The following is a 20,719-nucleotide window of genomic DNA, read 5'->3' on the forward strand; positions in this document are numbered from 1 at the left end:
CAGTTCTGTTTACTTGTGTTTTATCCATCTATCCACCCATCCATCCATCCATCCATCCATCCATCCATCCATCCACCCACCCACCCACCCATTCATCCATCCATGCATCCGTGCATTCCTCCATCAGCCCAAGTGTCTATTTTGTGTCAGACACTGGGGACAGAGAGATGATACGGTGAGTTACTGTCCTCAGGACATGGCAGTATAGGGGTGGGGAACAGGATATATAAATAAAAAATTAATGGCAGTGCAACTAGATATGCACAAAGCATGGAGGATGTAAAAGAAGAACTTGGGAAGGATGCACTGGCAGGAGAGCTGGGCACCCTCTAAGCAGAAAGAATGCCGTGCACTGGCATGGGTAGATGTAAAAGCATACTGCACGCAGGAAGCCCTGAGTTTTGGAAAATTGTTGAGGCACAAATTAGGAGAATCTGGGGATAGGACAGGGATTGGTGGTAAGAATTAATCTGGAGTGTTAGGCAGGGCTCAGGTCTTCAGAGGTCCTATATGTTATGCTAAGGCTCTCAGGCTCACCCTGACAGTCCTGGGGCTCCACCCAGTGGTTGGTTTTAAGGAAGGGAGTGACATGGTGAGACTAGTTTGGAGAGACAACTCTGGACTCCTGCAAATAGATTTCATGGGTGACTCTCCAAGGTGGGGAAGCCTGTGGTGGGTACACGTAGGAATGATGTTACCAGGGAGGAAGAGGACACATGCAAGAAGCGTTGTGGAGGTAAAGTTGGTAGCCCAGAATGATAGGTGGAAGGAGTCTGGGGCTGCCATCCAGGTTTCTGGCTTGAGAAAGTGCATGCATGAGAGTTCTGTGCCCACACCCAGTCCTGTCTAAACTAGGTCAATCTGCCTTGGGCCTGCCTCAGTTGCCCCTGTATTCAGTTTTGTTACCAACGCATAAATCAGGCCTTCATTTCTTACCTAGATTCTTGAAGTATCCTTTTCATCTCTTTCAGTCCATCCTACAAAATATTGCCATCGTAATCCAGGGACGGCTGAACAATTCCCATTGCATAGTGAACGATGTCCCAGCTTTTAGCATCACCATCAATATTCATAGCTAGAGGAGACTTTCTTTTCCCACAGAGTCCAGTTTTTGAGAGAACATGAGGCATGTTATATGTGAAGTAATTGAATGTCAAGTCATCTTTAAGGGGGTCCCAGAACTCCTACTCTGAGGGTGATGAAGGAAGGAGGCGGGGTGTCTCCAGGGGTGATCATGGGTGATCAAGGTCTGTGCCCATCATTTTTTTCCAGGTGCATCTTCCAGTTCTCCCCTGGCCTTGAACTCTCTAGTCTGGCCTCATTGTTGCCGAAAAGTGACCATTTTCCACCTGGGTCTTTGCAGACTGCATTGCTTCTGCCTGGAATACTTTCACTCAATTCCTGTCTGTTGATATCTTTTGATATCCTACCCATCTTTTGATAATCAGCCCAAATACAAGGACCCCATGAATCCCCAGGGGAATGGATCATCCAGAAGCACTATCCTCTGTTACGACACTCTGCACATTTACTGTGCACAGCACCCAACATGTCTTGTATTTTATCTCCCCCACTGGACTGCTAGACTGGGAGCAGAAGTGGAAAATTGGAGGCCTTAAGCCTGGGTCCAGCCTTTGAATGTGTTTTGTTAATTTGCATATTATTCCCCAACCAAATTTAATTTATTAAAAAATAACCTGTGTTAAACGTACAGAAAATTTGAAAATATGATACAGTAATATATATTAGGAACATCACCAAGAATGAACAGATTTGCTGCTGACACCTTGCCACCCACTTTTTAAGATATAAAATATTACACATACAGTTTGAACACTAGCCCACGCATCCCTCTTAAAACTGGTCTTCACACTGCTATTTCAAATTTAGAGTTAGTAACTAATATTTAGAAATCAAAAGATTTCACATAAGAATTGGCCTCCCACCACTTTCCTGCCAGTCCTCAGCAGACCACTGTGGGTTCCACACCCCACCCAGGCCCTCAGAGCCTGCCTGTCTGGTCGGTGGCTGAGTGTTGCACCTGAGCTCCTCATCTGCCCTCTGTACATGCTTCCCAGCAGTTGAGGGGGCTCTTCATGCCCTTTGTCCTCCTCCAAACCACTGCCCAGGCTGTGCCCCCTGCCTGCACTCAAGAATCCAAGGCCTCATTTAAGCCCCATGGGCTCCTGCGGCTTCTCCCAGTGACTTCAGCTCAGATCCATTCTCTGTACTCATATACACCTAGCTCTTAAGCCGGTGGCTGAGCACTTGCCCGTGCTTTCATTTATTCCTTTGCCAGGTACCTTGCAGAGCCACCCAGGTGAAGAAAACAGACCCAAAAGTCCCCGCTGGGTCTGGTTTCCTTGTTCTTCCCTCTGAGATTTTGCTGCCCCTGTGTGATGCATCACGTGAGGTGCGGTGGGGCTTGGTGCAGGATCTCTGCCCGCCTGGCACCTGCAGCTGTAAGAAGGGATGGTACGTATTGTTGGCTACAACACAACAGAGCCTCTATGCTTGTTCAGTTGAGAATGCTAGCCATCCGATTCCCTCGTCTCTTTTCGATCACTCCTCGCTGCCCGATGGAGATATGTCCTTTCCCTTTCCTTCCCTGTGAAAATTGCCCCGGTGGTTCATAGGTGTGGGGTTTCACTAGGCTGAAAAACAAGGAGGAAGGGCTCTTGTCCCAGATTCCACCACCCTCCTTTCCCTCCCGTACAATTTTGCATTAATATATGGATGGTGTTCATGCCTTTCAAGAGCTGGACAGATGCTGGCTCTTGGTATTTTGTGCAGAGGATGGGGAGGGAGGGGTGCTGCATTTTTCACCTTACCCCATTGCCTGGGGCCACACCGCCCTGATGCTAGTACTGATCATCGGTTCCTCGGGGTTTTGAAAGTGGTGGAAACCTGTTCATCTGGGCCAGATTGTTTTTCTCTTTTCCCGTCAGAACGAACACTGCTATATCCTTTGTGATAATCAAATTCAACTGATTAATGATGCGCAAATTTCCTGTGTAGGAAAGAAGCCATCTTGATCCTGGGTGTGACTGTCATCATTGCTGTCACACCCAGGTGCAGAGGGAGACAGCTTCCCCTCCACACACTCTGACCCCACAGCAACCTCCTCACCTGCTTCAGTTCTACTCTGTCCCTGATGTCCCTGAGACCGGATTGTGTTTGTTGTTTGTTTGTTTGTTTGTTTTTTACTGTTGCTTCTTTGGTTGGTTATTGACTATGTCATCGTTGAAGTCCCCAAACTTGTCCTGATTTGTCTCCACTTCTCAGGCATGTTGAGAAGAATAAGAGGGCCAGTGACTAAAAGGGAGATGGAGGGAAGGAAAGTGGCTAAGGAGGTGGAAGAATAAAGGAAGAAAGGATGTGATTCAAAGGAGAGAAGGATAAAGAAAGAGGAAGAGGCAGTTAAATCTGGGGATGTGGGATAGTACACTTCTACTTTTTGACCTGAAGAGGAGGTATATTTTGAAGAAGTTCACACTTGTTCCCTTTACTTGCCCAGGAACCCATGGTGTGGCTTCATTGTGTAATTTGAAAGGGTGAAATGCAAGGTTATTAATGACCAGAATGGCCAACACACTTATAGCCAGGTGTGTCCTAGAGACCTTCAAGGAAATTGGCACTAAAGCTGGTGGAGGCTGGATGCATTTTTGCTTGCTCTCCCCTGCTCAAGGCCATTTGGTAAGGCATGCAAGCCCTTCCAGATGCCCCTCAGGGAATTTCCTGAGTTCTAGAGAATCTCCTGCATGGGATTGTGCAAGAAGGAGGTAACCCAAGTGAGCTAGGGCTCTCCCAAGGATTGGCACCCCATGCTCCAGTGCTCTGCTGTACCACTGACAAGGCCAGTTCAGGCTGTTTGATTTGGTGGAAACATAGGGACTTTCTTGGCCAATTTCCTGATAGCAGGCCTAGCCGCTAATCAGTTGACTGTGAACAAATTTCCTCAGCAATAAAATGGAAATAGTCGCACCGCCTCGGGTTTCTGATGAGTATTCAATGAGGTAATATATGTCATATGTAGCTCATGTTGTACATGCCTGAAATAAGGTAGAGCTTATTCAGCCTTCAACCACCCTTCCTGACCCTCCCACTACTCTGCCCACCCCCCAACCCCGGTTTCATGCTACTCTTCTAAGTTGGAGATAGTGATACCTGGAAATGAAAGAGAAAGGAGGAAAGTATGTATTAACAGAAACCATACCTCCCTCCAGGTTAAGCATTAAAATATTTATTGCTTGTTTCATTGAACTGTGTGAAGAAATAGGAGATTTAAAAGAAAACAAATCCTTTCTCATTTAGGAGGAGAAATGGAGTTCTAGTAGTTAAAAGAGACCCTCAAGATAAAAGAGACCACAGTTGTTCAAAATCAGCCACTGAGATTTGGAAAAAGCAAATCACATTGTCTGTCCTCTGGTATACGATTAGGACAGAAAGCTTCTGGTCGGGCCAGGGAATAGGCAGGTTTTAATGACATGAGGAAGACAATAAGCTGCCTATTATGTGAAAGGGAGGCAGCAGGACCTGGGCTTGTGCCCTTGTCACCTTCTGTATGAAGCCAGGAGGGTGGAGCTTGATGACATCTCCTAACAACACCCACATGCACATCTCTGTCATCCTTAAATCACTGAGTCTTGGACTTCAGGGTCTCCTCGTGCCGGTCCACAAGGGAACCAACCCACTCCATGGTTTTCTGCTTGGCTTCCTCCCAGCTGTAGAGTGGCTTATATGCCAGATCTCGCTGAGCCTTCTTGTAAGAGAAGGTGAACACACTATTTGACAATGTCACTGTGTGATGGTTGAAGGGCGGTCGATAGGTGCAAACTGGCCTGAGCAGGAGACTCCAGCAGGAAGCCAATCCAGTACATCAGGGATAAAGGAAGGCTCCATCTGGAATCAAGGCAGAGGCCAAACTCTTTGCTCAGGATGTAATTAAGGTTATCATAGCTTTGGTGAGGTGTGTCATCTGAGATGTAGTAGAACTGCCCTCGGACACTTAGGGCCTTCTTGGGGTCCTGCAGGGCCCTCAAGGCCAGAATGTGGGCCCAGGCCACATCGCCTACATAGACTAGGTTGACAGTGGAGAACTTGCCAACACTTGACAGGGTCCCATTGTTGTTCAGGGCCTCATTTACATTGGCAGTAAGAAATGGGTTTCCTTCTCCATTGATACACATGGGTTTTAAGGCACAAGTGTAAAAGGTATCACCATTTTTCAGAGTCCACCCATTAGCTGCCAGCACAGCCTTCTCAGCGAGCTTTTTGCTGTATGGATATGGAGCGGACCATGTGTTTTCCAGAGAGTCTTGTGTTTCTCTCTTACAAGAAGGCTCAGCGAGATCTGGCGTATGAGCCGCTCTACAGCTGGGAGGAAGCCAAGCAGAAAACCGTGGAGTGGGTTGGTTCCCTTATGGACCGGCACAAGGAGACCCTGAAGTCCAAGACTCAGTGATTTAAGGATGACAGAGATGTGCATGTGGGTGTTGTTAGGAGATGTCATCAAGCTCCACCCTCCTGGCATTCTTGATGATTTCCATGTAGGAGTTGGGCCCGGCTACCTCTAGGGCACTGGGGTAGATGAAGACTGGCACACTAGCTTGGACACAGGCCTCCAACAGGAGCTGAGTACCTGCCCACAAAGAGCATGCTTTCAGTGTCAGGAAATATCCCTAAGGGGGGCCAACCACGTACACAGATCCATGTGCCCCACTCCTCACTCCCAAGTGCAGTGGTTGTAACAGACTCGGGATACATTCTTCTGTGGCTCTGACTAACACTGGGCCATGCTACAACCACAGGAAAAACACAAAGATGAAAAGAAACTGACATGTGGGTTCTGGAGAGCAAGAACTTTTAGACTTTTGGGTTTCACGTATGTGTCTGTGAGTGTGTGTTTGTGTGTGTGTGTACCTTAATTTTGGAAAATGACCTCAGGTTATCACTTTTTGTTTTGTCACGTAGACATTGAAACATTAGGATTTTTCATCAATACCATTAAAGACAGATCATTTAAAATCTAAAAATACTCTGAGTGTATGGATAGTCCCAGTTCTTAGGCACAAAAGGGTAGTGGAAGAATTCACATGACACACACACAAATACATAGTATGCAGGCAATATACACTCTTCAATATACATGAAATTGTTCATGTTTTTCTCATTTTGTTGAGTACTAATAAAACTTTGTCACAAGGACCATCTCTGGACATTGAGCAAACCGTGGGTTGTGGGAACATGCTGGAGACCCACACTCTTTTCCTGACTGTGTGTTCCCTGGGAAAGGGGCTCCCAATTTAAAGTCTCTGTGCAATTTGAATTTCTGGAGAGACAGTCTCAGGTTTTTACAAATTAATCCAATGAGGGAGAAAATTTGGAGTTAGTTGGCCTTCAAGGGGGAATTGATCAACATTGTGAAGTATTTTCTAAGCCTGGGAGTGATAATGGTTTTCGGAAACAGATGTCTCTAACTGTCTTTCCATCTAGAAGACATCTAAGAGATGTCTTCCCCTGTCATTTCATATCCCCTGTTGTACGGAGCTGTGGAGAGCAGGAATTAAAATTAAAAACTGGTTACTCTTAGCATCCTCCTTTCACTGTAGAGGTACTTAGAGGTATAGGTAAGCAGCAACTGGAAAGGATTTTTGTTTGTTTGTTTGTTTTTGTTTTTTGAGATGACACTGGCGACTCAAAAGTAATCAGTTGCTTTAGAAAAGGAGTTTGAGGCTGGGTGCGGTGGCTCATGCCTGTAATCCCAGCACTTTGGGAGGCGGAGGTGGGTGGATCACCTGAGGTCAGGAATTCAAGACCAGCCTGGCCAACACGGTGAAACCCCATCTCTACTAAAAATACAAAAAAAAAAAAAAAAAAAAAAAATAGCTTGGTGTGGTGGTGGGCACATGTAATCTCAGCTACATTGGGAAGCTGAGGCAGGAGAATCGCTTGAACCTGGGAGGTGGAGGTTGCAGTGAGCCGAGATCATGCCACTGCACTCCAGCCTGGGTGACAAGAGTGAAACTCTGTCAAAAAAAAAAAAAAAAAAAAAAAAGAAAAAGAAAAAAAAGAAAAGGCGTTTGAGTAGCCTGAATGTGGAGGGCCAGGCCGGGGGTTGGGGTGCTGTGGTGCTGAAGAGGCTCTGGAGATCAGAGAGTGAGAGTGCATTAGAAGATTCCTTAAGGAAATGTGTCTGAATTTAAAGTAGGTTGGAAAGTGACAATTCAGAAAGACCACCAAGCATTTAAGGGATGAGGATTGAATGAGGGTGCACTTTGGGCACATGGCTGGAAACAGCTATGTAATAGCAGACCCTGTGGTGAGCTGAACAGATTGCATTCTGGTACACTGGGAAACTCTTATTGTTAAAAAAATATTGTGGGAAGGTGTGTGCTAGATAATTCTGTCCTGACAGACCTCTGTGAACCAGCTTTGCTAGTTCTCTGGAGAGGACTTCTTCTTGGAGGTGAGCAGGAGGGCTCTGAATGTTCTCATCAGCCTGCACACAAGGTTCAAAATGATGACTATGGTAACACCTGGAAGGTCTGATTCTGGGCTGGGGAGCCAAGGGGTAACTGGATTTCAAGAGTCTGAAGTCAGAGATTAATTGACTTTTGACTGGGGCCACATTAGAAAGAGCTTTCACAGCCTTTGGAGTCACACAGGAGTGAGTTTAAAGTCGAACTCTCCTACTTACTTACTTACTTACCTGTGGGACTTTGGACAAGTTGCTTGTCTTTGCTCAGTCCTAGTATTCTCATCTATGAAACTGGAAATAGCAGCCTTGAGTTCCCCCAGTTGGTAGTGATCAGCAAAGGCACTTGGCCCAGAGCACAGCAGGTGTTCAGTGGAGAGACTTCTCTTTCCTTCCTGCCCTTCTTTCTGATCCTCATTTCCCCACCTTGGTCCATCTCCTCCCCAGGCCACCGTACCGTTCACATTGACGTTCATGATGGACTCTCTGTGAGGGACACCGAAGACATCAATGATACAGGAAGTATGGATGACGACCAACACGTCCTGGCAGGCTCTCTTCAGAAATGGCTCATCCAGAATGTCTCCTTCCAGCACTGTCAGCTTGGTCTTGTTCTGGAGCTCTGTGTGAACACAGGTCAGGTCATAGGAATGATTTCTGGATCTGGTTGGGAAGTTTTCTGATAAAGGTGATGTTACACAGGTGTTCGAGGATGGTTAGAGTGGGGTGTTAGTGTGGAGGGTGTACATTCCACGGAAAGAAGAAGCAAACAAAGACACAGAAATCAGCATTGTAGCAGTTTACTAGGAAAGCAAGCATCTGTTTCTACCATGTCTCATTTCAGAAAAGTAATCTGAGCAGTGACCTGTCAGGTGTGCCTAGAATATAAGCATTGCCAGAGTCATGAGAGACTCACCAAATTTCTTAAGGAGCCTAGGGTGATTGTGGAGAGTTGGGTATAAAAGGGAAAAAGTGAATTCAATTTTGTAGGTAATGAGGAATCATGTATGGAATCATGATTTTGGGTCTCCAGCATCATGTCAAAGAAAAATGCTTATTGATATTTGGAATAAAAAGAGAAACAGGCCAGGTGTGGCAACTCACGCCTATTTCTTTTTGCATTGCAAATATAAATAAGCAATTTTTGGAACTTTAGGAGGCCAAGGTGGGTGGATGCCTTGAGCCTGGAGGATGGAGACCAGCCTGGACAACCTGGTGAAACCCCGTCTCTACTAAAAATACAAAAATTAGCCCTGTGTAGTGGCATCTGTCTACACTCTTTGCTACTCAGGAGGCTGAGGCAGAAAGATGGATGAAGGATGGATGGAGCCCAAGAGGTGAAGGTGGCAGTGAGCTGAGATTGCACCTCTGCACTCCAGCCTGGGGGGTAGAGCAAGACCCTTTCTCAAAAAAAAAAAAAAAAAAAAAAAAAAAAAACAAAAAACAAAAAGAAAGAAAGAAAGAAAAAGAGAGAGAGAGAAACAGAGGTAGAGTTGTGGTGTAGGAAGTTAACCTTGGCTTGAGGATATAAAATGGACAGATACAGGTGATATGAGAAAGCCAGGTGATCAAATGATTAATCAGAATGTCTGTGCCAATGTTTAGATGAGGGCTGGAACCAGAGTCCAGCAGTGGAAGCAGAGGAGGGGAGAGATACACCAGGTATGAATTTCAGACCTTACCTTGAAGGTCCTGGTACCTATTGGATCTGGGCTGAGAGGAAAAGAAGATAAAATCACCCCTGTGGTTTCCTGCTTGGCCAACTGGGAGGAGAGTGGAGCCATTACTAGGAAATTGAGGATGGGCATAAATGATGAATTTCATTGAAAAACTCTTATCAGATATCATCAAAAGCAGATAGCAACGCTGAAAATGAGTTAGCCACCGATGAACTAACATCCCAGATGTCTAGTAGACGTCTAGCCAAGGGCAGTGGATATAACATCCATATCTTCAGGCTTCTCTGAAATCCACAGGAAGTGACGCTGCCAGTAAAGTTGTCAGCTGGAATTAGCCCCAAAATGAACACCATGCTACATGGAGCTCAGATAAATACTCTACACTCATTTGTGCTTTATAATCTGCATACAGCCCACAGCTTGCTTCTTTCCTTTTACAGCTATCTTGTAAGGTAGGTATTTTGAGTCCCACTTTATTGGTGAGGAAACTGAGACTCGGATAAGTTAAAGGACAGATCTAAGGTCAGGCTTCTAGTAAGGCTCAAACCTGCCCACCTCACCTCAAGCCTTGTACTCTGTACCCCAGGTGCAGGACCAGCTGTTTAGAATCAACTTTTCTGAGAAAGAGTAAGAATAAGCCAGTTTAACTGAAATTGGCAACAAAGGCCAAATAATTGTAAGAGTGAAATTCAGGTGAAAAACTCAGGGCTGGAGAAATTCCTTCCTGGGGTACAGGCGGGACCATTTACTCTCCTAATGCCTGTGCCATGTTTTGTCTACTCCCAGCCCCTTCCCATAGTCAGGCACCTCCAAGAAGGGCCTGCAGTGGGAGGAGCCAGGGAAGAGGCTGCTGGGAAGACGTGGTAACAGCCTGAGAGTGGAATTTTCTGTTTGTATTTCCCCCTCTTCTCCCTTCTCTGCTTCTCCTTTGTTGCCGACTTTAGACAGACTGGCTCAAAGAAATTGCTATTTCAAAGCGGAAGAAGTCCAAAGTGGCGAGAAAAGCACTGAGAAAAACAAGTTTGCAGGGATAAAGAGGCACCAGGAAAGGGGACTTTGTTGATGGAGCTACAGCTTCCTCCTTCTAGAAGATGCTAGACTAACTACTGCTTAAGCACACAAATGCTGCACTAGACTGCGTGTGTTCAAATCCAGATTTACCATATTCTAACTGTGGAACCTTGAACAAGTTAATTAACCTCTCTCTGACTGTCTCCTCATCTGTAAGAAAGGAAGATGATAAAAAACCGATCTCATAGGGTGGTTATGAGGAGCAAATGAGTCGACACATGCAAAATTGTTTAGCACAGTGCCTGACACAGAAAGAACACTGAATAGATTCTCTGTTTTTATCTTCATGCAGGCCCCCACTCATTCATTATACCTTCTGAATTTTCACCATAGGTGAACGATTCCCTTAGGCTGAGCATTATTTTTTTTTCCGGTATCAGGTGTTAGAGCGCGAATACTGGTGAGATATAAAGATTACAAACATTTAATATTGGTCGTATGTTAATATTTGTTTATCAAAGACACCATTAAAACAGAAGGTGGAGGAAATGGGACTTTTGAAGAGGCCACTCTTCTCTGGGAGAGTGAAAGAAGAGATTGTTGGGTGTGGTCTCTGAGTGCTGTCAAGTGGGAGCTTTTCTGTGGGCAGGGGAGGACCCTCTGGGCAGCCAAAGCCCACATGTAGACACACAGTCCCCCCAATCCCTTGGGTTGGGGAGGTGGACAAGGAATTGGTTTGGGGCACACAGAGAGGCAAAGAGAGAGACTGAAGACCCACTTTGCCAAGCATCAACCCAATGGCCAAGTGATGGAGCCTATGGAAGGAAGCTCTGGCCTGAGCGCTGCTATACATTGATCAGATGGCATTGGTGAGTAACTTTATGTTTCTAGACCTTGATGGGTTCATTGTCCAGTTAGATGTGATCCATTTTGTACCTTCCTCATGGGGTTTTTTTGCACAAGGAGTTGCTACAGCAAATTCTGCCATCAATTTCTTTGGGGTATTGAGCAACAGAGAGAAATGTTTTTTGTTGTTGTTGTTGTTGTTGTTGTTTTTAAAGCCATTTTTAAGAAATCTAAATGAGGCATGTCCGACCTCATACTGCCTCTTACTCTGTCTCTGCTTTGTACTGTGCACTTGAGCACACTCTCTCTCTCTCACTGATGCCCTCTCTCTCTCCTATTCTCTCTCTTTCTCATTCATTCACTGACTTTCTCATTCTCTCTCCTCCTCATTTTTTTCTCTCTCTTTCTGACACACACACACACCCCACACACAAACACTTACACACTCATCTTTACCTTCGTTCCCTTTTATTTTCCCCTCACTAAAAATCCTAAGGAGGCTTCCAAACTAAACAAAGTCCAGCGCAGTCTAGAGAGGCAGGACCCACTGGTGAGGTCTTTAGGTAATGGTGTCCTTTGTGAATGTTGCAAAGCAATCGCCAAGACAAAAAGCTTCAGACATAAAAGAGTTATAGACAAGAAAGAGAACAGATGTGGGATTTTCTTAATAGAAGAAAAGAGGCCTGGAGGCTGAGGTGGCTGCCTCTCAAGTTCTGGGTCAGGGCCAGAATCCAGTCTCTGGACACCCCATTCAGTATATTTCACACTATGACATTTTATACTCTTTAATGTTTCCTTTTTAATGACTTTGGATGTGGGATTGGCTTAGATTTGCCTACAACTTTCCATAACTTGCTAGACAAGGTCCACCTCCCCACACAACAGGGTTTAAGCTGGAGCCACACAACTATGACTCAAGTTTACTTACTAGAAAATTCCTCCCTCAGTCCTGGTCTGAAGGCCTTGTCCAAGGCCCTGATCTCCTTCAGCTCCTTCTCCTCCACCAACAGGCAGATGATCCTCTGACCCAGAAACCCTCCTGCTCCTGTCACAAGGCAGCTCCAGCCTGTCATGGCCAATCCAAGGTAGCAGGAAACACTCACCAGGAAACAGAAGATGCTGGGGAGAAGATATTACTCTATGGTGACCCTAGAGAGGGCTAAAAAGGGAGATCAGATATTTATACACTCACACAGATGCCTTTTTACTTCCACCCAATTTTTTTTTTGCAAAAATTCCATATCCCACCATTGCCAGAAGTAGCTGCAAGAAAATGAAAAAGCTCTAACCATTAGTTAGATTATTAATAGCTGAAGAGAGTAGTCAGGGTGCTGGTCGCCTCATCCTTTGAGGCAAGCCTGGAGCTTTGTGCACTGTGGCTTCTGGCTCAGTCATTATCACCATGAACTCCTGCCACAAACTCATTGCTCTCTGCTCCTTCAGGATCCCTTTACTCAGAAGAACAGTGACCTTTAAGTTTTATCTCCCAGGAACAGAATGAGAAGTTTAATCTCCCAGGAACAGAAAGAGAAATTCAAAGCTGCAGTGTGATGAAGAGTCTTGGGTTTAGACTTAACAGGACACTGGTCAGTTGATACCAGCTCTCTGGGATCTGCAAACTGTGAAGTTAAAGTAGACTTGGAGAACTCTTCAAGTGCAATGTGAACTCTGACTTTGTGCAGTAAATACATTTGGGAGGAAATCCACATTAGCCCATTATCTCCTCTCTCAGACTATCATTTGAGATGTTGCTCCTGTCTTGCAAGGTTTAGAAATGTTGACAGCTCCAATCACTAAGTTTTATGTGAGGTGACTTACTCTCCTACCCAATATATCCAAAACCTCAATTGCAGTTTACCCCGGGAGAGCTTTGGATTCCTAGACAAAGAACATCATTGGAGGGAAGCTATCTAGTGATAACCACTTAATTATATGGCCTGTACCACAAGAGTGGGGATTTCTGGTTGTATGACCCAATGACTCTTACCATAGATGTTTGAACTTATCCTGTATTTTTGGCTGCAAAACCATTCTCAGCAAATTCCTTAACTGAATATGCTGTGAATGCTTCTGTAGTCTATGCCTGACAACTGCCCAATATCACTACCATAAGCTCCCCAAAACACTTTCCTCTATTTTAAAAAATCAAAGTGTAATTTATATGCATTAAAATGCCCAGATCTTAAGTGTTCAGTGCCAATGAACTTTGACAATTATATATGCCCATGTAAGTACCACTCAACGAAGATACAGACCATTTCCTTCCCTCCATAAAGGTGTTTTCGAACTGTCCCCTGTTATTTTCCTGCCCTTTGCACAATCAATCTCAGAGGCAACTACTTTCTGATTTTTATTCCCACAGAATTCCCATTTTCTATTTCAACTTCCTATATTTTCATAATTTATTCTTCTAAGATCTCTGTGGTTCTGGATATATGTTTAAATATAAAATAATTTTAAAATTTAGTTTTGTGCATGGTGTAAAGAAAAATTAACTATTGATTTTTTTCTCTATTGTTTGTTCATTTTTTATTTCATGATTTTCATTATTTTCATAATTGGCTTACATTTATTAACTTTGGGTTTACTTTACTCTTCTTTTTCAGTATTCTTTTGATGAAAGCATAGGTAGTTGACTTTACTCCTTCGCTCATTTCCACTACAGGCATTGAAAGTTGTCAATTTCTCTCTAAGCACTATGTCAGCTGCGTCCGACATTTTGAGGCACTGGGTCATCATCACTCAGTTAATGAACTTTTTCTTGTGAATTCGTCTATGATCAAAGTGTTATTCAACATATGCTGCTTGTTTTCTAGGATTGGGAGTCTTCTAGATATCTTATTGTTATGGATTTCTAATTAAATCCTATTGTGGCCAGAGCATATACTCTGTATGATTTTGATCCTTGGATATATTTTGAGACTTGTTTTATGGTCCAGTATATGGTCTATGTTGGTGAAATGCCATAAGCACTTGAAAATAATGCTTTCTGAAGTTGTTGGAAGTAATACTCTACAAATGATTTGGTTTGAAACTCCACCCTGGGTCTTGCCCTCCTCCCACATTGTAGACATTCATCTAATACTTGGAACCTAACTACCAGTGCTTCAAACCCACTTGCCTAGAAAGGTTGACTCTGTGCTGCAAGATGTAGCAGCTTGTTCTCTGAAGCTGGCAGAACTAGCTACAGGCCCTGGGTCTTGCTGAGACTTGTGGAGCACTATCTGAGGCCAACCAGGTGCATCACATGCCTTTGCCTGCTGTAGCAGATGCTGGAGTACACCTGAGGTAGCCCTCATCTCCTTCAGGACAGTATCGCCCATTCCCTCAGCTGTTGAGAGTTCTGGAGGCTGATAGATTTCAACCAGTGTCTCTTTTGGAGTCTCTGAGTGGAACCAATAAATATAAGCTTTCTTTAAACCAATAAATATCTCGCTTTCTTTAGGAACATGAGAAATAAAACAAAGGACAAGACTGATGTGAGCCAAACTACCAACTTTCTTTTATTTTTAAACAACTTTACTGAGGCATAATTGATATATCATAACATTCACCTGTTTTAAGGCACAGTTCAATTATTTTTAGTAACATTTTAGAATTGTGTGACCATCATCACAGTCCTGTTTGGAACATTTCTATCATTCCTAAGGAATCCGTCCTGCTCATCAGTTGCCACCCCTTATTCCAAACCCCCCAGCTCTAGGAAGCCCATAACTGATTTTCTGACTCCACAGATTTGATTTTCTGGACACCATATAAATGGAATCATATAATATGTGGTCCTTTGTATCCATCTTCCTTCACTTAGCTTAATATACTTTTATGGTTCATCTATGTTGTAGCACGTATCAATATTTTGTTCCTTTTAGGTGCCAAATCCCATTAAATTGTATGGATGGCTCCCATTAGTTTATTCACTTATCAGTTGATAGATATTCAAGGTGCTTCTACTTTTTGGACTATTATGAATAAAACTGATATAAATATTCACATTCACATGTCGTGTTGACATACATTTTTATTTCTTTGCGGTAGACAGGTAGGAGTGACACTGCTAAGTCATATGGTAAATGTATCTTTAATGTTTTAAGAAACTGCCAAATTGTTTTCCGGTGTGGCTGTCTGTCCCATCAACAATGCCTGAGTGTTTCAATTTTTCACATCATTGTTTTTTCACTTCCTCCCATTGTCACTGTCTTTCTTTTTTATTTTAGCCTTCTAGTGGGTAAGAAATGGTATCACATTGTGGTTTTGATTTGCATTTCCCTGCTGACTGATGATGCTGGCCATCTTTTCATGTGCTTTATTGGCCATTCCTATACCTTTTCGATGAAATGCTATTCAAATATCTTCCCCATTTTAAAGCTGGGTTATTTATCTTTTTGCTGTTTAATTGTAAGTGTATTTTATATTCTGGATACAAGTCTTTATCAAATACGTGATTTGAAATTGTTCTTAGTCCGTAGCTTGTCTTTTCATTTTTCTTATTGATGTCTTTCAAAATGCAAACATTTTTAGTTTTGATCATGTCTCATTTTTAAACTTTTTCCCTTTTACCAGGAAAAGTTGGGGTTTTGCCTAATTCAAGATCATGAATATGTTAATCTGTGCTTTCTTCTAAGATGTGCATAATTTAGCCCTTACATTTAGACCTATAATCCATTTTGAGGGAATTTTTGCTTATGTGTAAGTTAATGGCCTAAATTCTTATTGTCACTTGATTTTAACAAAAGTAAATTCAATGAAGGAAAAGGATAGTCTTTTAAACAAGTGATACTGAGACAACTGAATTGTCTACATGCTCAGGGAATTTCAGCGTGCTGTGTAAAGTGAGGCCCATCTGAGCCATACCCTATTGGCATCAGAGTTTTTGAAGACTTTCTTGATATGATAACCATGTGTTAAGTAATATGCTGTAGCTAGTTCTCTCTTCCTGTTCCACAGGCAGCCACATTGTCCTGTTTTGCTCCAGCCACATCCCTGAGACAACATGGTGAAGCTGAGGGCCTGAATAAACGGATTTGGCTGTATTGGGTGTCTGGTCACCAGGGCTACTTTTAACTCTGGTAAAGTGGATATTGTCGCCATCAATGACCCCTTAATTTAGCTCAACTACATGGCCTACATGTTCCAGTGTGATTCCACCCGTGGCAAATTCCATGGCACCGTCAGGGCTGAGAATGGGAAGCTTGTCATCAATGGAAAGCTAGATCCTACCAAAATCAAATATGGCAGTGCTGTCACTGAGTACCTTGTGGAGTCCATCAGTGTCTTCACTACCACGGAGAAGTTGGGGCTCACTTCCAGAGGTGAGTCAAAAGGGCCATCATCTCTGCCCCCAGTGCTAACGTCCCCAGGTTTCTGATGGATGTGAACCATGAGAAGTATGACAACAGGTTCAAGATCGTCAGCAATGACTCCTGTCCGACCAACTGCTGAGCACCCCTGTCCAAGGTCATCCATGACAATTTTGGTATCGTGGAAGGACTCGTGACCACAGAATACGCCATCACTGCCAGTCAGAAGACTTTGGATGGTCCCTCTGGGAAGCTGTGGCATGACGGTCACCAGTCTCTCCAGAACATCACCCCTGCCTCTACTGGTGCTGCCAAGGCTGTGGGTGAGGTCATCCTTGCCTAAATGCAAGGATCCTATGAATCCCCTATGGAAATAAATCTTCTGGAAGCACTTTCCTTTCTTATGGTACTCTGCACATTTACTGTGCACAGCACCTAACATGTCTCATATTTTATCTCCCCCGCTGGACCACTAAACTGGGAGCAGAAATGGAAAATCAGAAGTATTAGGCCTGGGTCCAGCCTGCAGACTTGTTTTGTTAGTTTGCATGCTTTTCTCCCCACAAAGTTTAATTTATTAAAAAAATTATAACCTATGACACACACACAGAAAATATGAGAATATGGTATAATAATGTGTATTTGGGACATATCACTAAGAACAAACAGATTTGCTGCTGACACCTGTCCACCCACTTTTTAAGGTATAAAATATTACACATACAGTTTGAACACTACCCCACGCATCCCCCCTCCCGCAGCAGGTCTTCACACTGCTTTTTCCAATTTACAGTTAGTCATTAATATTTAGAAATCAAGAGATTTCACATAAGAGTTGGCCTCTGGTCACTTTCCTGCCAGTTCTCACCAGGCCGTCGTGGGCTCCACGCCCCACCCCAGTCCTTGGACCCTGACTATTGGGTCTGTGACTGACTCTTGCACCTGAGCTCCCTCATCTGGCCTCTGTACACGCTTCCTAGAAGGTGGGGGCAGGGAGCTCCTCATGCCCCTCATCATCCTCTGCACCACTGCCCAGGCTGTGCTCCCTGCCTGGATCCAGAAATCCAAGTCCTCATTCAAGCCCCATGGGCTCCTGTGGCTTTTCCCAGTGACTTCAGCTTAGCTCCATTCTCTGTACTCATATACACCTCGTCCTTAGGCCAGTGGCTGAGTACTTGCCTGAGGGTTCATTCATTCCCTTGCCAGGTACCCTGCAGAGCCACCTAGGTGGAGAAAAAGACCCAAAAGTCCCCACCAGGTCAGATTTCCTTGTTCTTCCCTCTGAGCCTTTGATGTCCCCGTGTGGTGCATTGCATGAGGTGCAGCAGAGCTTGGTGCAGGAGCTCTGCCCACCTGGCACCCTCAGGTATAAGAAGGGATGGCACATTTTGTTGGCTACAACACTCCAAGGCCTTTTTGCTTGTTCAGTTGAGACTGCTGACCCATCCAATTCCCTCGTCTCTTTCTTCGAACACCCCTTGCTGCCCGTTGGAGATATGTCCTTTTCCTTCCCTTCCCTGTGAAAATTGCTCTGGTGGTTTTATAGGTGTAGGGTTTCACTAGGCTAAAATACAAGGGGAAAGGGCTCTTGCCCCAGATTCCACCACCCTCCTATCCTTCTCATGCTGTTTGTCATTAATATACGGATGGTGTGAATAGCTTACAAGAGCTGGACAGATGCTGCTCTTCTATTTTGTGCAGTGGCCGGGGAAAAATGAGTGTTCCTTCCATTTTTCACCTTTCCCCACTGCCTGGGGTCACTCCGTCCTGATGCTGGTGCTGATCTTCTGTTCTTTGGGGTTTTGAAAGTGGTGGAAACTTGTTCATCTGGGCCAGAATGTTTTTCCTTTTTCCCTGCAGAACGAACACTGAAACTATCTCCTTTGCAGTAATCAAATTCAGCTGATTAATGATCTGTAAATTTTCTGTGTAAGAAAGAAGCCGTTTTGATGTTGGGTGTGACTCTCTTCATTGCCAGGTACAGAGGGAGACAGCTTTCCCTCCCCACACTCTGGACCCACAGCAACTTCCTCACCTGCTTCAGTTCACTTCTGTCCCTGATGCCCCTGACTGTGTGTGTGTGTGTGTGTGTGTGTGTTTTTAAACTATTGCTTCTTTGGTTGGTTAATGACTACATCATCATTGAAGTCCCCACATTTCTCTTGATTGGTCTCTTCTTCTCATGAAAATTGAGAAGAATGAGAGGGCCAGTGATTAAAGGGAGATAGAGGTAAGGAAAGAGGCTAAAGAAATGGAAGAATAAAGGAAGAAAGGATGTGATTTACAGAAGACAAGGAGAAATGAGAGAGAGGCAGTTAAATCTGGGGATGTGGGGTAATAGACTTCCACTTCTTGGGCTGAATAGAAGGTACATTTTCGGGGAAGTTCATGCTTGTTCCCTTTACTTGCCCAGGAACCCATGGTGTGGCTTCATTGTGTAATTTTAAAGGGTAAAATGCAGGGTTATAAATGACCCGAATGGCCAACACACGTATAGCCAGGTGTGTTGTAGAGACCTTCAAGGAAATTAGCCCTGAAATTGGTGGAGGGTGGATGCATTTTTGCTTCTCTCTCCCCTGCTCAGGCCCATTTGGTAAGGCATGTAAATCCTTCCAGATGCCCCTCAGGGAATCTTCTGGGTTCTAGAGAGTCCCCCGCATGGGACTGAGCAAAAAGAGGTAAACCAAGTGAGCTGGGGCTCTCCCAAGAATCAGCACTCCCTGCTCCAGTGCTCTGCGGTACCACTGACAAGACCAGTTCAGGCTGTGTGATTCAGTGGAAAGATAAGGACTTTCAAGGCCGACTCCCTGGTAGAAGGCTTAGTCACTAATCAGTGTGACTGTGAACAAGTTTCCTCACTGATAAAATGAGAATAGTCACCCTCACCTCATAGGTTTGTGAAAGAAAATTAAATTTTGGGATCCCACACTCATTTAGCCAAAGGGAAAAGTCAAGCTGGGAACTGGGTCATGCAAACCTGCCTCTCCCTTTTGGTGCCTAAATAAGATGGCTACAAGATGAAAAGCCACATCCCCACATCCCCGCCCCCCTTCCCCATCCCATATTTTGCCCACAAGAAAATTTCTGGTTAGCTGTTAAAACTTCATCATGGCAATGCAAATTGGTAACTTATCTTTACAGGGGCAGTCACCGGGGCTGCCAGACACAAATGCATATCTGGTTGTTCCCCTACCCAGTGTTTTCCATCTTACCTTATGTACAATGCAGATTCCCTGCATTTTCCCTCTGCCTCTTTTTTTTTTTTTTTTTTTTTCCTGAGACGGAGTCTCGCTCTGTCGCCCAGGCTGGAGTGCAGTGGCGTGATCTCGGCTCACTGCAAGCTCCGCCTCCCAGGTTCATGCCGTTCTCCCGCCTCAGCCTCCCGAGCAGCTGGGATTACAGGTGCCCACCACACGCCCGGCTAGGTTTTTTTTTGTATTTTTAGTAGAGACGGGGTTTCACTGTGTTAGCCAGGATGGTCTCGATCTCCTGACCTCGTGATCCGCCCGCCTCGGCCTCCCTCTGCCTCTTTTATGTCATCTTATATAAAAAATGCAGATTCACTGAGCCAGACAAGGGCATGATGGCTATTTTTCCCTACCCTACCCTTACATAAAAACTGTGTGCTTCTCAATATCCCACTCTTTCCCCCTTTGAATTTGGAGCACTCAAAATCGTCTACAGAGAAAGGCATAGACCTGTCTCCTGGGTCTGTCCTTAACTTTGACAAATGAACCTGCTAAAACGATTCAGACTTGTCTCATCATTTTCCTCAATTGACATCTGGTAACCATGGAGGGATCCTGAGTGAAAGTGACCTGACCTGTGGAAATTTGCCTCCCGGTGCTTGGTACCTGCTTGGGCACTTTATATCCCAAACTGACAGGATGATTTACCAAAGTCAGGGAACTCTTTCCTGCTGGGATCCCTTCCAATATTTTTCAGTTAGGGGGTCAGAGGTTTATTTGCTGTTAAAACAACTCCCCTTTTTTTGTGGTCGTTTTTCTACTTGCTTCCATCAAGGAAGGTGAGCTCATCTGCGTCTGCATCAGTGGAGCGTGGTCTCCAGCTTGGACTCCATCACTAGGTATGAAACTGGTTTGGGATTGTGTCTTATCATTTCTTTTAAATGACTAAAATTAACATTAACAACCAGCTGGTGTTAATTTCCTGCTCACACTTTGAGCGCTCAGTGTGATCACTGTTAGTTTTGCTTAACTGTTTTGTTGTGTGTGTGTGTGTGTATTTCAGTCCTTTCTCCTGTCGGATTTGACCAACTCTGAACCCTCTGGCTCATGAGTGTGGAATCTTCCACTATGAAGAAATAGAGCACCTTGCTCCCCTCAGCCTTTCCAGGCATTCTCAGGTGACTGAGAATCATGTGAGGGTGTCTTGAAAGAAATGCTCCC

General features: G+C 44.5%; 3 pseudogenes; 1 reads left to right on the plus strand and 2 right to left on the minus strand.

Annotated features, from left to right (window-relative positions):
* Positions 1–4,307: 4,307 nt before the first annotated feature.
* On the minus strand, positions 4,308–5,658 carry LOC119624152 (3 beta-hydroxysteroid dehydrogenase/Delta 5-->4-isomerase type 1-like; annotated as a pseudogene).
* Positions 5,659–7,041: 1,383 nt separating this feature from the next.
* Positions 7,042–12,197, minus strand: LOC103224100 (3 beta-hydroxysteroid dehydrogenase/Delta 5-->4-isomerase type 1 pseudogene; annotated as a pseudogene).
* A 2,988-nt stretch (positions 12,198–15,185) lies between these two features.
* Positions 15,186–17,049, plus strand: LOC119624303 (glyceraldehyde-3-phosphate dehydrogenase pseudogene; annotated as a pseudogene).
* The last annotated feature ends 3,670 nt before the right edge of the window (positions 17,050–20,719 follow it).

The sequence above is a fragment of the Chlorocebus sabaeus genome, chromosome 20 (genome assembly GCF_047675955.1).
Source record: "Chlorocebus sabaeus isolate Y175 chromosome 20, mChlSab1.0.hap1, whole genome shotgun sequence".
Lineage (NCBI taxonomy): Eukaryota > Metazoa > Chordata > Mammalia > Primates > Cercopithecidae > Chlorocebus > Chlorocebus sabaeus.